This window comes from Pelodiscus sinensis, chromosome 9 (assembly GCF_052426305.1).
Source record: "Pelodiscus sinensis isolate ZL-2025 chromosome 9, ASM5242630v1, whole genome shotgun sequence".
NCBI lineage: Eukaryota > Metazoa > Chordata > Testudines > Trionychidae > Pelodiscus > Pelodiscus sinensis.
This window is the reverse complement of record NC_143060.1, coordinates 2,407,944-2,423,667: the sequence shown is the minus strand read 5'-3', so window position 1 is coordinate 2,423,667 and position 15,724 is coordinate 2,407,944. Positions and strand designations below refer to the sequence as shown.

The 15,724-nt window shown below is 62.4% G+C and overlaps 1 protein-coding gene across 2 annotated transcripts in view; it reads left to right on the top strand.

Moving 5' to 3' along the window:
• ERI3 (ERI1 exoribonuclease family member 3) overlaps positions 1-15,724 on the top strand; it is a 189,942-nt gene that overhangs the window by 56,209 nt on the left and 118,009 nt on the right. The gene's annotated exons all lie outside the window — the stretch shown is intronic.

Sequence of the window (15,724 nt, the reverse complement as noted above, 5' to 3'; positions counted from 1 at the left end):
GAATACATCATGACAGTAGTGGTTCTAATGAGAGAGGGCCATTCGTTCTGGGTGTAAAGTTCCCGGTGCCGGCACAGAAATGTTACTAATTAAAGAAGAGCTACCTGAAGCAAAGGATGAAAGCAGCCCCAGACCTGCCAAGCTAAAACACGCGAGTGAGGATACAGCCTCGTTAGGCGCACAGGCCCTTGACGAGAGAATTCCTTTCGCCACTTGCCAGGCGCGCCTTGAAGAGCTGCAGGGGCGCTCAGACCGGGTAGAAGCAGGCCCGGGTTCAGCCGCATTGCACCGGAGATGTAACTTGCACCGGGGATTAAGTGAGAAAACGTGCCCTGAGGTAGCATTTGACGACAAGTGTAACATCTGCCGTGGGGGGTCAGAAAGGAGGAGCAGCTTGTGGGGGGTGATTTCCACGGAACTGGGCAGTGCTTGATTCTTGGCAGAGGTGAGGTCTTGTTCTGTAAGCTCCTTGGGGCAGGGGATTGGGGCTAGCATATTTTCCCTCTTCTAAAGTGCTGTCTTTTCTGTCGGGATGTGTGCACCCCATTGCTTCTCAAGCCTTCGTGGATATATCCGTGACCACCCGCCTGGCCTAGAGAAGTGTTCTCCCCCTTTTCTAGGAGTGAGCCACAGTGAGGCTAAATGCCATGTCCAAGGTCATCCGCAAAGTCTGTGGCAGAGCTGAGAATTGAGTCCCAGTATAGAGCTGTAGCCACAAGCCCATTCATCATGTCACTGAGGGGTGGGGAGTCACCAGGTCCCACGCTCCCCTCCACAGCCAGACATGTCTCTCAGCGAGCAAATCGAACAGGGACACAGCATAGCACAGACTTGCTGTTAACACAGGAACCAGGAGCTGTCGGGACAATCGAACTTGGGGGTGTCCTGCATCCTAAGCCAGTGGCGACTCACTCACGCTCTCAGCAACCTGCCCTAGCTCTGCAGGCCCCCCCGCCGCCTCCTTTGTCCAGCTTCCTGGGCAATAGGTGTCAGCTGAATGCATCTCCCCCCTAGGCTCCGGTTACAAGCCAGCCTGAGCCATTGTGTAGTGCTGGCCTGGACAGCCGGGAGCATCCTCCCTCACTGAGAGTCACACCCAAACCTCCCCTCCCCGGGAAACTGACACACACAGTTACTGCAGAACAGCACAGGACAGTAGGACTCTCATACAACAGAGCGAACACTGTCCCCCTGCGTCACAGCATGGTGACAGCATTACACTGCGGTAACAAGCACATCAGGCCCCTGAGCATCCGGGGAGCGGCGCCGGCGGAGGCATTGCTGGCTGGTGTGCTCCGCAGCGGAGATGCTGACATAACACGCGCCGCGGCGGGTCCACGGGGACGAGTCCACTGGGCAGAGAGCCACGTGCACAGAAGTTTTGATTGTGTGAAGTACGTGGCCAAAGGCAAGCGCTCTCCGCGATGGCGGTGGGACGCAGGGAAGTGGCTTGAAGTGTTGACAGCCCCGGTGCTCTTCTTGGGATACACGCTGGTGAGCTCTTCGCAGCAGAAGCGGCCCGTGGCTCTGTCTGTTTCAATCTCCTTCGGCGAGTCGTGTGGCCAGTCAGTGGCACAGGAGAGCACACAGGCCCTCGCGGGAACAACAGCAGCCTGCCTCGGCGCGCTCCGGGGAGGAATGCTCTGCCTCTCTCAGAGCTGGGATTTAGCAGTTCTGGCGACAGCACCTTTTAGCCTTTGACCTCTAGAGGCTTGGGCTGGGATCCTGGTTTGGTCGTGAGGGAAAGCGACGGGATGGTGGCCGCGTTCCTCCGTGGGCGGGCTAGTCTACGTGGCAGTCTGTGATTGGCGGGGCGCTCGTAGGCCATGGTTCGGGCGCATTGACAGGACCATGCAGAAAACCCCAGGGCCTGGTGCCGGCAGAGCTTGGGGTGTGGCAGGGCAGCGGGGAGGTGCGCACAGGCTGAGAGCAGAGCAGCATCGGCAGAGCTCGTAAGGGAGCCTTCCCACAGGCTCGGTTGTAGGCCTGCGGCGAGTCCTTCCCCGTCCGCTGAGCAGCAGCAGCACTAGCCAAACGCGCGTCCCCCTCAGCATGGCCCTTCGTCCCCCCTCCCAGGCTGTCTGAATACCGCCAGCACGGAGACCACATGCACATGCAAGGGCTCGGGCTCTTCGTCCGGGGAGTGCGTGTGCCTGTGAAAGCTACAGCGAGGGAGCCGACTGACATCGGACAGCCACATCCTCTGAGACAGCTTCCAGGTGTCAGCTTTGTCCTCAGGGCGTCCCGCCTCTCTCTCTCCCCATGCCTAGGAAGAGCAATTGTGTAATGCTGGGTGGGGAACCTCAGGCCAGGAGCCAGATCCGGCCCCCGAGGCTCAGGGCTTCTCGCTTGTGTGCGGCCCCCGACCCAGCACAGGTCCCCCACCCTGGCGTGATGGTACTGCCTTCCCGGTGGCGTGACCGCCAATGGCTTGGCCCGGCTCCTCTGACTCGGGGACCTCCGGAACGGAAAAGGCTGCGCTGCACTCCCGTCCCTCCTGCTCTGCGGTCGCCAGGCAGTCGATGAGGCTGAACAGCTTGCCACTCGGACGCGGGCTTGGCAGAATTTTGTCCTTGTCTCCACCGCCGGCGGGGGCCCGTTCTCCGGATGGGCCCCGCGCCCTCCAGCCCTTTTCTCTTCACGCTCCTCGGTGAGCCGCCTCCCGTCCGTCTCGGTGCTTTCCCTGCCGAGTGCTGGTGCCTGGCCCGCCGCCTTGCACCCTGAGATGAAGAGCGGATGCTCAGGGCCCTTTAGGGTCCAGGATGGAGAGGTAGCCTCCCTCGTAACTAGCTGTGCCTGGCCGGGGCGCCTGCCCCTTGCTGAGCCGAGCTCTCCAAAGACTGCACCCCCGACCCAGACTCAAAACGGCCGCTCGCGACACACCGAGCAGACAGGGAGGGAAGAGGGCTACAGCGTTACGACGGGCTGCAGGGGAAGTTCACTCCGCCCCAGGTCGCATGATTGGGCACCAGCATTCCTCGGTCCTTTGGCTTTCTCCTCCCTGCTCTCCACAGCGCCCTCCTTCGGATGTGCCCCGAGTAACCTCCTCCGTGGCCGCCTCTCTCTGCACATTGGACCGTGGAGCCGGCTGAGCCAGTGCTGGGTTGGTCTGTCAGGCGGCCAAGAGGAGGCCCTTAGGCAAACGGGCCATGTACGTCCTCTTCACGCCGCAGGCTGGGGGAGGTTGCCTTGGCCTCTCCTGCATGGCGGCATGCTGCGCTCCCTGCTCTGGGGGCCCCCTGGCGATCCCGTGGCGATTCCCTTCCCAGTGGCGATCCTGATTCCTCCCAGCATCTGCATGCCATCCCTTGGGTTTTAGGGAGCCCATGAAAGGGAGCTGCCCCTGCCCGTAATTCTGGGAGAGTCTGGCTTGTTTGGTGAGGTTTAATCTCTCCAGCCTCTCTCTCTGCTCGGAGGGTGAAGTAGCGCCCGTCAGAGCACGGCCCTTGTGGGGGGAAGCCCGTTCCTCTCCCGCGTGACACGACTCCCGAGTTGCTCAAAAGGAAATCCGCCGGCGTCCTGTGCGGAGATCAAGGGAGCGTCCGAGGCCGGCCGGCCGGGTGTGTCTCTTTCATCTGGCGACGCTTACGCTGTGTGACGCGTCGGGAGCCAAACCGGCTTCCGCTGCGCCGGGGCCTGAGCAGGCGTCCCGGGAAAGACTGATTGCCGTTGGCTGGCAAGGGAGCCGAAGGAGGGCTCGCGGGTCTTGCGTAGCAGGCCCATGCTGGGTGGCCGGGGGCGGTGAAGGGAGGCACCCGACCCGTCAGCGTGTTGTGGAAAAACCCGTTGTCCGGCTGCCGCGTTTCAGGTGTAGCCAGCCTGCCCAGGCCACTGGCCTTGTGGAGTGTTCCTGCCCCGCGCAGCGCACGAGGCCGGCCCAAGGAGCACACAGGGCGGGCGCTGTGAGCAGCTCGGCCCCCGCGTGGGGGGCTGTCAGTGGTGTGGGGTTTCATGGCAGGCCGCTGTGCTTACGGAGAAGAGGTTCATGGCGCAGCCACAGGACGAGACCGTGGCGCTTGAAAGCTGAGCGCTGCGGCGCCGGTAGCCACAGGTCCCCGGGGTGGCTGCGGCCGGAAGCAGACAAACAGTGTAAGGAGCTCTCACCTGTCCCGGGGGGGGGGGCTGGCTAAGGTGGAAATTAGAAGAGGGGGGTGGTTAATTCCCACCTCAGTGGCCAGGGGCCGCAGACTCTGCCTTGCCCCCGAGATGTTCCTTGAGAAGCTGGGAAGGTCTCTGGGGGTGTCTCCGGGTGCCTGCCAGTCCCTTTTCACTGCCGCCTGTCTCTCTGTTCAGAGAGTGACAGCGGCGTGACACTGTGAAAATAATTACTAACAAATCACCGGGCTGACTGCAAACAGCTCGCTCTCCTCACAGGCATGTCAGGGAGCATTAGAGCAGGCCTGCAGGAGCCGTCCCCGTCCCCGTCCCCGTCTCTCTCCCTCCTTCCGTCCACCCCTTTCCCCGGGCGTTACGCCTGGTAACGGCGCTGTCAGCAGGGGCGGGGGGCAAGGGTGGTAAAGCCAGATGCAAACACTCTGCCGCTGAGCTGGCCCTGGAAGAGCCCCCCCCTTCAGCGGGGGCCGGGTCTCCTCTCTCCCCCCGCGCTCCTGTAACACCAAGGACAACGGCTCTTGCTGCCTGCGAGTTGCCAGGAATTTGGGTGCCCCTTTATTGGCCCTGTAGCCAGACCCAGTCTCTGCCTTGGTGTGCTTACAGTCCAGGCAAGCCGCAGGCGGGTGGGTGCGGGCGCGTGACTGGCTGGCTCCGTGGGGCAGTGTGCCGTGGGACGTGGTGGCGGCGCTGTCCCCGGGAAGGCCCGGCGTGTGAGCTCCGCTGAAGGCAGCATGGCCAGTGGTGGGCAGGGACGAGCTCGGGACGGACGGACACTGCGGCGATGGAGGCGCGCGCGGAGGCCAGCGGGTCCGCATGGAGGCCGGCGGGTCGAGCCGCCATTGGGTGTTCCCGAGTCCGTCTCGGGGCGGAGTGAGTGGAGCTGGGCCGGGGGGCTCAGAGGGGAGGAAGCTGAGTTGGTCGGTGAAGGCTACCCCTGGGTGGTGGCTGCCTGCGTGTGGAGCGGGTGCCGGGGGCGGGCGCACTTACCCTCCCACTATGCGCATCCGCCCTTGTTTGCTGGGTGGCTGCGGGGGAGCTACAAGGCGCGGGGCCCCGTGTGCGCAGTTTGCGGCTGGGAAGCCGTGTCCCCAGGAGCACTGGGCCCGGGTGTGGCTGCCGCTGTATACGGGCTGGCGCTGAGGGAATGCAGCCTCTGCCCCACCTGGGTGCTCTGGCGAGCCAGGCAGCCGTGGCATGGGCCCCGGGGCCGTCTGTCCCGCACATGCCTTCCTGCGGCTTCTCTGCGGCGCTGGCTGCTCGCGGGGCCTGAGGCCGGGCCTCGGCGGATAGCGGATGGGAGGGTGCGTGTGGTGGGGAAAGCAGGGAGGCCTTTGGGATCCTGGTCCCTTAGCTGCAGTCGCCGGCTCCAGCCAGCACCCCTCCCCCCGCTCTGCCCCCTTCCCGGGTGATTCTTCCGACTGTCAGATGGGTAAGTAATGTGGCCGGCGTGTCTCGCTCCATGCGGTGGTGGAGGGGGAGGGCCGGCGCTTCGGGTGCTTGCAGAGGCCTCGCGCTCAGCTCATACAATATTTATACAGGGGCTGGGAGTCGGCGGCGGTGACCTGGCAGGTTGCGCTGTTAAAGAGCTTCTGCCCCCCCTTGCATTCTAATTGCTGCACTTGTCCTTTGCTCTGCAGACTCTGCCCACGCGGCGGCTGGTGAAGCACATGCTAATGGCAGCCGCTCGGTGACGGCGGCGCTCTGCAGGGAACGCCAAACTTGTTTACGCTCACACCGAGCTAAACGGGGCTTCGCGCGCCCATGGACGATCAGATTCACCCGCTAGCCGGGGGGGGGGAGGGGGAGGGCGGAGCAGCGGGCAGGAGACGAGGACGCTGGCGGGGTAACCATGCTGCTTAGGGATTGCCTTCTGCCTTGCCTGGCGCAGGTGAGAGACGCTGTTCTGGTGAGAAGCCCGTCTCTGCTGGCTTTCCTCCCGCCTGGCGTTGCTCCAGCTGCCTGCCGGGCCGGCGCACAAGCTGGGCAGGAGAGGGGAGCCTGGGTGGCAGTGGAGATGAACTCGCTGTGCAAAGGGCCGTGCCAGAGGAGGGCCTTTGTGTCGGGTTCAGGGGGGCAAAGGAAGCGCCTCTTCTGTGGTAGCTCATGCGGTGCTACTGCGGGGAGAGGAGGGCAGGTACATGCACAGGCCAGGAGAACTCTTGGTGAAGGGGCAGAAATGCCCCCCCTTCCGCCAGCAGCTGGGCGCGGGGCGTCCCTAGAGCGGAGCGTCTTTCCTGCTGAAACAGCTCCCCCCGCTGAGCCCACAGGGACCGCGCAGGCCCCCGGCCTTCAGTGGAAGAGCTGGGGGGAGTTTCCTGGTGTCACTTTTCCGCCGGGGCTCCACGTGCCCCCAGGGACTCGGTGTTCAGCGCCTGCCAAGGGAGAGCCGACAGATTTCAGCGTCCCCTTAGTTAGTTCTGCTGTTGGCTGCTCCTCCCGGGCTGAGTTCTCTCCAGGTCACTCGACAGCTGCCACGGCCTGTCCCTTGTCTGCGAAGGTTTCGTGCTCACCCCACAAGATCTACATTCCTCAGAGCTCTCTGAAAAACTCCCCCCGGCGCGGGATCTAGCCCTTGTCGCGAATGGTTTTATGAGCCCTCTGGCTAGCTGCTGTCACGTCCCCCGTCTGCGGGAGCGGCTTTCGTCGTGGGGCTCACGATGGCCGGAGAACTGGGGCTTTGCCGGCAGACCCTCCGTTTCCAGCGTTTTCCAAAGCAACTTTTTTGTTCTAATCACATCGTGAGTTTCTACTTCACGTGTCTCCGTGTGGCAGCGCGTCGGGGTTCCCCTGCCTCCTGCACCCCCGGAGTGGCACGGACAGACTCCACCAGCCGGTAGAACAGAGGCAGTTTATTGCTTCTCCAGGATACAGCCCAGCACGGATGGAATCTGGTCACAGGGCCGGCCTAGGCTGCCTCAGCCCCCCTTGAGATGGGGGAGCCTGGGCCCCTAAATCCCAGCCCCTTTCCTAGGCTGCTTCTTCCATGATCCCAGACAGAAACTGCCCAACTTCCAACCCTGCCCCCTGCACTCCGCCTTCCTCCCTTTGTTCCTCTCCCTGGGAGGTAGCCGGTAGAACAGGTTACCTACCTGACCCATCAGCTACTCGGCTGGGCCGTGGTACAGACAGCAGCCAGTGGGGGTCACCCACGGCCCCAGCCTAGCAACCAGCAAGGTACCCACACTACGTCACAGTCCGACACTTCCTGTTCACGAAGTCCCTCAGCTTGTCATGGGTTTCCTGAACCCTCATCAGTCCTGAAAAAAACCCGCAATCTCCACCCAGAGATTCTGAAGCCGGGGTAGGTTTTGGGTTACGTGTCTCAATATCCAGCCTCTTTCTGAGAAGTTACCTCATTCTGCGTGGCCCCGGCTGCCCCTGTGGCATTGCTCAGAGATGTTCCGGGCATTGCAGCTAGCAGAGCTGGCCGTCAGGATACACTTTTCCCAAACCCTGCGCTTTGGTTCATGCCCTCAGGCAGGTGCTGCCAGAGGCGACGCAGTTCTGGCTTCAGCCTCGGGCCTGGCTGTGACGCGCCTTCTCCCCAGGATGCTGCTCGGGAATCACCTGGAACGGATCACCCAGAGGGGCGTGACTGGAAGACGGAGCAACTACTCATGGGAGGTCTTTGAGATGTGTGTCCCTGGGGCCACACCGCTTCCCTCCCTCCTTTTCCTCGGCTTCGGCGTTTTCTCTCATGAGACTAAGTGGCAGAGAAGTAACCGTGGATGGTTCAGCCCGGCACTGGGTGCCCTTGCTATTGGGCATGAGGATTCCTGGGAGGCATGCGTGGGCCGAACGGGGCTTGCTCCTGAAAATCCCCATGCACCCGAAGTGGAGCAGCCATGGAGATACGCATCTCACCAAACTCCAGCTCTCCCTCGCAGCCCCTGGACCTACCTTCCTCGATTTGGAATGGTGCAGAGTTGCTGCTGGACTGCGGTGCACAAGCCCAGATCCATGGTAATGTTCTTCGGTAAATGAAAACCAAACCCCCATTTTGATCTCCCTTCCACCGATACCTCATTGACTTCCCGTGGAGTTACTCCTGATCTGTCCCAGAACTAGGCCCAGCAAACAGAGCCACGAGTCTGCGAAAGAGACGCTGCTGAGCGTTCGCACGTGGATTTAGTGCGGTGTCGCTTGGATGCAGTTCTCGATGAACATTCTCCTCTGAGCTCTGAACACCTGCTGCGCTGCAGCCCTGCTTTTAGCTTGGAGGTAGCAGCACCGCTCGGCTCCGGACAAGGCGCCTACCAACGAAGGGCTGGATCCTTCGAGTACCTCCGGATCTCGCTAGATTGAATGGCAGCTCCGGGCAGGCTGGCTTTTCTGGGGGAGGCCCGGAGCTAATGAGTTGGATGGCGACTTCTCAAGCCTGCTGCCTTTGTGCATTCACCAAGTGGTGTATGAATCGCTCAGGGTACGTCTACATTACAGCGCTAATTCGAACTAACTTATTTCGAATTAGTTAATTTGAAATAAGCTTGCCGACGGCTGGATCCGCGCGGGAGAGGAGCGGCGGCGGCGAATGCCGACGGCTGGATCCGCGCAGGAGAGGAGGAGGAGGAGGGGCGGCGGCGAATGCCGACGGCTGGATGCTCGCGGGAGAGGAGGGGCAGCGGCAGCGGCAAATGCCGACGGCTGGATGTGCGTGGGGGGGGGGCAGGAGGAGGAGGGGCGGCGGTGGCATCCGCGTGGGAGAGGCGGAGCGGCGGCGAATGCCGACGGCTGGATCCGCGCGGTAGAGGAGCAGTGGCGAATGCCGACGGTTGGATCCGCGCGGTAGAGGAGCGGTGGCGAATGCCGACGGTTGGATCCGCGCGGTAGAGGAGCGGTGGCGAATGCCGACGGCTGGATCCGCGCGGTAGAGGAGCGGTGGCGAATGCCGACGGTTGGATCCGCGCGGTAGAGGAGCGGTGGCGAATGCCGACGGCTGGATCCGCGCGGTAGAGGAGCAGTGGCGAATGCCGACGGCTGGATCCGCGCGGTAGAGGAGCGGTGGCGAATGCCGACGGCTGGATCCGCGCGGTAGAGGAGCGGTGGCGAATGCCGACGGCTGGATCCGCGCGGTAGAGGAGCGGTGGCGAATGCCGACGGCTGGATCCGCGCGGTAGAGGAGCGGTGGCGAATGCCGACGGCTGGATCCGCGCGGTAGAGGAGCGGTGGCGAATGCCGACGGCTGGATCCGCGCGGTAGAGGAGGTGCGGCGAATGCCGACGGCTGGATCCATGCAGACTGGCTGGCTAATGGGCGTCTTGTCCAGTGCTGTCGTGGAGTCCCAAGCAATGGAAACCACAGCCCGTCCCTCCGGCCATCTGGCAGAAACCCCCTGCAGCTGCAGAAAAGTGGCTCCCAGGACAAGCTGTGGAGGGGACAGGATGGTTTGAAATGTGAAGATACTAGCAGAGAAGAATTGCTCCGGCCTGGGCTTGTTGGCCTCATTCAGTTAAAGATGAAGGGGAAACGAGCACACGCCAGGGAGGGGGGTCGTGCCGAAATTGTTTCCCCTCTCGGGCGCTTGGCCCCTGATCTCATGCATCACCACACCTCCCCAGGCCCTCGGGGACACTGGTGTCTCCCCACGCTGTGTTGTGGGCTCTGCCTTGCCTGCCGCCTCCTGCCTCTCACTCTAATGGGGCCTGGATGCCCGGGCGCTGCTGGCCAGCCCTCGTTAATGTCTGGAGGCGGCAAGTTGACTTTTGTAGGGAAGATTTTCAGTGACGTTCATCTTGTGTGTGTCATACCGGACTCGGCCGCCCGCTGGGGCCTTCGGAAGGCACCTTGTCCCTTTTCAGACTCCTTACCAGGAAGGTACGTGTCTGTCTGTCTGTCTGTCTGTCCCTCCAGAAGGCCCATTGGGTGCCTGGCACCCAGGCGTGTGCCGGGGTGTGGCTGCTGTTGGTGCTCTGGTGCGGCCGTGTTGCTGGAAGCACAGTGGGGTGAAGCTGGGTGCCAGCCGGGGCTGGTCGCAGAGAGAGTGTTTGGCGAAGCCCCTTGCGAGGATGGGAGGGTCTGACGGAAACGCTTTCGAAACGAAGACGCCGCTGTGGTGCGGTTGGAATAATAGGCCTGGTGTCCCAAAGGTCTGCCTGTGGCCCCGATCGCTCCCCCCTCTCTCCAGGCACTCGGATCCCCTTGGCCGTCCGACACCATTCGCTGCCTGTTGGTCGGTAGCTGTGCCGCCCCGGCCCCTGCTTCCTACCACACCATCCCGGTTCCAGGACTGCAGCTGCCAGCCCAGCAGCCACATTTCTGAACGGGGGCCCCAGCTTTGAAAAAGAGCGCGAGGAGCCCTGGCAGCCGTAGCTGGTGGCTCTGTCTCCTCGCCGTAGCCCAGCCGACGCCGGGCTGCTGGATTGAAATTCATTAGTGTTCCCTGCCAGTCGGCAGAGGCCCGGGCTGTCTGCTCCCATGCCTGGCTCTTGTGTCCCTGCTGCGTGCGCGTCCACGTGCAGGGCTGATGGGCAGCGTCACGGCGTGCGGTGCTGACTGGTTCGGGGGTGGGGAGGGTGAAAATACTGTCGCGGGTTGGCATGAAACCAGAGTGCTCTCTGACCCTGGCCAGCGTGGCGTCTTTCCCCAGCTGCTTAGTGGAGGGCAGGTGGGAAAGGCTGATGGCAGATGGGTGTGTGGCGTTGGAGCCACACAGTACGGGAGCCTCCACGCCGGATCGCTCCTGTGAGGGGGATATCCCGCAGATGTGCGTGTAACCCAGCTACGAGGCGTTGTGCTCCGATTGTAACTGGGACTGCCCAGGCCTGACCCGCTCAGCTCCACTCTACAACAGGTCTCGGAGGAGCTAGCGGCTCTGTCGTCACTCGGGCGGTCACATCCCGCGCCAGCGGTTAATCATGAAGCCACACTGAACTGGTGAACCAGTTAAGGGGGGGCTGCTCCAGCCTAGCTGGGCTGGAGACATTTCCCCCCCCACGGCGTGGCCAGGCGGGAGCGGCCCCTGCCTGCAACGTGCTGGGCTCTCCGTGGACAGGGACTGCTCCGGCCCCCACCAGTGAACCGGATCCGTAAGCATCACGCTAGTTGGTTCTCATTGGCGCCTCGTGGGAAGGAGCATGCCGGAGCAAAGCGCCCTGCCTCCCCATCTCCGGAGTTCCCACGTGGGCAGGAGGAGCCCCAGCCCTGCCTTCGGCCCTGAGTTTGCACGTGGTTTGTGGGCTCTCAGGTGTGGGCCTGGCCCGTGCGGGGGGGCAGCAGCACCCCCGGGATTGTAGGCCGTTGGCTTTAGGCGCAGCCTGGGGAGGGAGCACAGAGCCGCAGGCTCTGCATGCCAGGCGAGTCAGAGCTGTTTCCCTCCTGCTGGCTGGAAATGCACAGACCAGCCTTGGCCCTTCTGCTCTGTACCTGTCAGCAAGCCCCCCCCCTCCCACACACACACACTCGGCGCAGAGACCGGGTGGAATCGAAGTGCGCTGCCCCCGCCTGTCGAAACAGCTCCCTGCCCGGACTGGTGCAGGCGTGAAGGCAGAGCACCCCCCTGGCAGTGAGCCCTGCCGGAGCTTCCAGGCTGGGTGCCTCGGGAGCCCTTGCCCGGGACACCACGGCCCCGGCGTGCTGCGTGACGTTTGCTCTGCACTTCCTGTGGCGTGCCGTGATTTTCACCACTCCCCGTGCGGCCGAGTCGCAGTGAGCAGCGTCCCTTGGGCAGAGGGCGCTCTCCGCGCCGGCTGAGTGTTTCGGACCAAACGCTGGGCCTGTGGAATCGGCAGAGGGCATGCGGTGCAGGCTACGGGTACCACGTGTAGGTGAAGGCCTAGGCTCTCTCCAAACATTTCCATGCAAATGTAAACATGCTCAGTTCATCAGCTTCTATCATAAACTTGTGTAAAGGCTGCGGGCTACACACACAGAAAGAAAGGGACCCAATAGCAGTAAAGAAGCAAAAGATCATTCGCTTTTTTGTGACGTGCTAAAACATACAATGAATAAGGATCTGAAACTATGAAGCTATATAATAGTGTAAATAAGTGTGTAGCTACCGCGTACCCTCCTACATGGCAAAAAGGTGTGCGAAATGTCGTCTCACGGCTCTAGTTACTTGTGAACCGACATGGTTTTAATGCTGCACCCACCCACTGCGTGTGTCTTTCTTTAGAAAACAGCGCAGCCCAGGTGGTGAAGTAGAACAAATGGAGGATTGAAATGGCTTTGGTTTCAATGAGTCCGCTCTGAGCCGAAATAAACCCGCTGTGGGATGTGGAGGTGCTTCGGATGGATTTAAACTCGCTCCTTCTGTTAAACCGGTGCAGCTTTCTAGTGTAGACAGGCTCTTCGCTGTCCACGCGGTTCCTGGTCAGACGGGGCTCTTTTCCCCGCACTGTGCACCCTGTGTTAGGAAGGGAGGTGTGCCCAGACCTTCCCCGTTGGGCAGGCTTCTGAAGGGTCGGGTCCCGCAAGGGGACGTGCGGCTACCCCTTCTCCTCGTGCACCGAGGAGAGTCTGCCAGAGATCGGCTGCCACCCTGGGAGCTATAGGCATAGGCTGCCCCACCGTAGGAACTCCTCTCTCCGTGTTCTGCAAGGAGCCGTCAGGCCGTGTCTGGGTTGCCCTGCTCTTGTGTGCGGCGTTCCAGATCCCCCTGCCCACGCCGTCACCCTGCACGGAGCACCCAGGCTTGTTGCTTGGGTCAGCTCTGCCAGTTTCCCTCGGGAAACGCTCGGCGCATTGGGAGAGGAAGCGGCCTGATGGGGCATGCGAGGCTGGAAGAGGCTGAGGGCTGCTGCCATCTCCTCTCCAGCACTGGCTAGGCTGGAATGGAAGCCCTCTGTGTGCGGTGCACAGTGCGGCCTGCGGACGGGGGGCTTCAGAGGCTGAGACCAGGTCTAGACGATGGAGATGCAAGTCCCTTTATCTTTCCCCGAAGAGGGACGTGTTCTTCTCCCCGGCTCAATCTCAACGCACCCTGGGGAGCAACTGGTCCAATTCCGTTGTCTGCTGACACCCTGAGCCCGGAGGCAGGTGGAGGTTAGCCAGCGCCCATTTGCCGGGAGACTCCAGCATTAATTTTTTATATACTAGGATCACCTGCGTGACTGAATTCAATTATCTCCCCCCGTGCTAATGCGGTGGCTCATGAGAGAGGCTAAGGAACCTGTTGCAATGCGAAACCCCTATTTCTCGGCTTGACCCCCTGGATAATTAGGGTTAAATGGATACGCTATCGCGCCCGTCACACCTTTTATCTGCCTCTGTTTGTACAAGAGGATACAATGGTGGGGGAAGGACCCATCTGTGTCCTGCGCTAGCTCCCCAGCCGGAGATAAAAGGTGTCAGGAGCGCGATAACGTCCGAGCCCTGCGTGCCTCTATTGTTGCTCAATTTGCTAGTTTTTAATCCCCTCTTTCTTTCTTTCAATACCCCTGGTCATATTTTAGCTCCATGCCGTCGCATAATGACGCCCTGCTAAGTATGTGCGGAGATAGGCGATTCTGGCTGACAGCCCTCCCTGATAACCAAATTCCTGCCCATCCATCACTCGCCGGCCCCCCTTTGCTCCAGGGCCGTTTATCACCACCCAGCTTGGCTCGCCCGCTTCCCGGGGAGGGCTCCCGCCATGTGCCCTCGCCTCCCGTTTGCATGCTGCTCCTCTCTCAGCCCCGTTTACCGGGCAGCACGACGGAGCAGGGCTGGCGTGGGAAGCGGAGCTGAAGCAAGACTGGGAGCTTGGCTGGCGGAGGGCAGCGGGCCACCCACGGCCTTTTGGCACATGTAGATCCCTCTGCTCTGAACCCCTGGCAGCCCCAGGCAGGCTGCGTTTAGAGCCGCTGTGGGGAACGGCAGGCGACCCTCTAGGCCGGCGTGTGCAGAGCCGCGGGTCTGCTCTAGCGCGGCTGGAAGAAGGTGGGCCGGGCGGGGTGTTTCAGGTGCCAGCAAGGCCAAGGACAGTGCTGTGTCAGTCCGGGGCCCGCGGGTCATGGCTGCAGGCTCCCTGGCGGGTTGTCCTGTCGCCATGTGCGCGGGGCAGGCTGGGAGAGGGGTTGCGTCCCACTTGCTTGGGCCCTGTGGAGAAGCCGAGCCGCACAGCCTGCCCCGGGCGAGCCTGGCTCGACGTGTTAGCCGCAGGCGCAGAGCTCACGGGAAGAGAATGCTGCTCTGCCCTTGCCAGCGCCTGAAACCGGCCCCTGCCCCTTCGGCAAGCAGGGACCCTGCCCTCCGGACCAGTGGAGTGCGGGCTCTGGTCAGCGGGTGGGGAGCAGACCCCCAGGGCCACTGCGCCTAGTGCTCACACCGTGGGGCGCTCTGCCGCCTGGGCGCTCACGTGGCCGAGGTCCTGGGTCCGATCTGGTCCATAGAACTGTTGCCATCCCCATGGGGACGTTGGGCAGCTCAGAAGAACTAGGCTGACCCTGGGAACGTCATTGGCTTGAACTGGGGCGGGTTGGGCCCGCTGTGACTCAGTGCCCCTCGGGGGCTGTTGGCTCTAGAGGGGGCCTCGATTTGGCAAGGCACCTGCTGGGCTCTGGCTCAGGCCGGCGTGGCGGTGTGAGCCCTAGTCCTTGCACAATGGGAGGGAGTGAGCCCGGGGCGTTTTCAGGGCAGCTGGCTCGAGGCCTGGCCAGAGAGGAAGGGGCTGTGTGTCTCGCTGCTGCCCTGCCAGCTCCTCTCGACAGGCTCCGGGGGGCGGGGCCCTGTCTGGGGCACCTTTGCGCCTGGTCCCGAAAGGCGGGAGGGGGAGCCCACCGCACCGCAGTCAGCGCTGCTCTCGGCCAGAGCCGGGGCTGGGGTGGCCACTGTGCTGCTTGGGAGTCTGAGGGGGCGCAAAGAAGAGCAACCAGAATGATGAAAGGTCCAGAGAACATGGGCTAGGGGAGGCTGAAAGAACTGGGCTTGTTTAGTTTAGAAAAGAGCAGACTGAGGGGGGACATGAGAGCAGTTTCTCAAGTATCTAAAAGGGTGTGACAAGGAGGAGGGAGACAAATTGTTCTCCTTGGCCTCTGGGGATAGAGCAAGAAGCAATGGGTTTAAACTGCAGCCAGGGAGGTTTAGGTTGGACATTGAGAAAAACTTCCTGCCTGTCAGGGAGGTTAAACACTGGGATAGGTTGTCTAGGGAGGCTGTGGAATCCCCATCCCTGGGGATATTTCAGAGCAGGTTGGACACATGCCTGCCAGGGCTGGTCTAGCTGGTGTTGGGTCCTGCCATGGGGGCAGGGGACTGGACTCGGTGGCTCTCGAGGTCCCTTCCCGTTCCAGTGTGCTGTGATTCTATGTGCACGTGGCTCTCCTGAGTCTCCGTGGATCCCGTCTGTGGGCTGGGATGTTCCCGCTCTCCAGCGGAAGAGCCCCTGTGCAGCGCAGGGCACGGCGCCAGCCACAAACCAGCAGGCCTGCTGAGTACCTCGTGGCAGATGGGATGGGCAAGGAACGTGACCGACGCCCCTGGGGAGGCCCCGCTGAGTCGCACACGCTGGATCCGGCCCCGAAGGCTGACGCACTGGGCCGTGGCAGCAGCTTCCCCAAGCTGGGGCCGTAACGCCCTCGCCGTGGCCTCCTGCCTCTCCCCAGGGGGCTGTCAGCTCCAGCGCCTGTGGCCGAGGGAGGCAGGTTCCTGGGGTGGGCCCCGAGCGCCTGGGGCCTAGCCACGCCGTTACCTG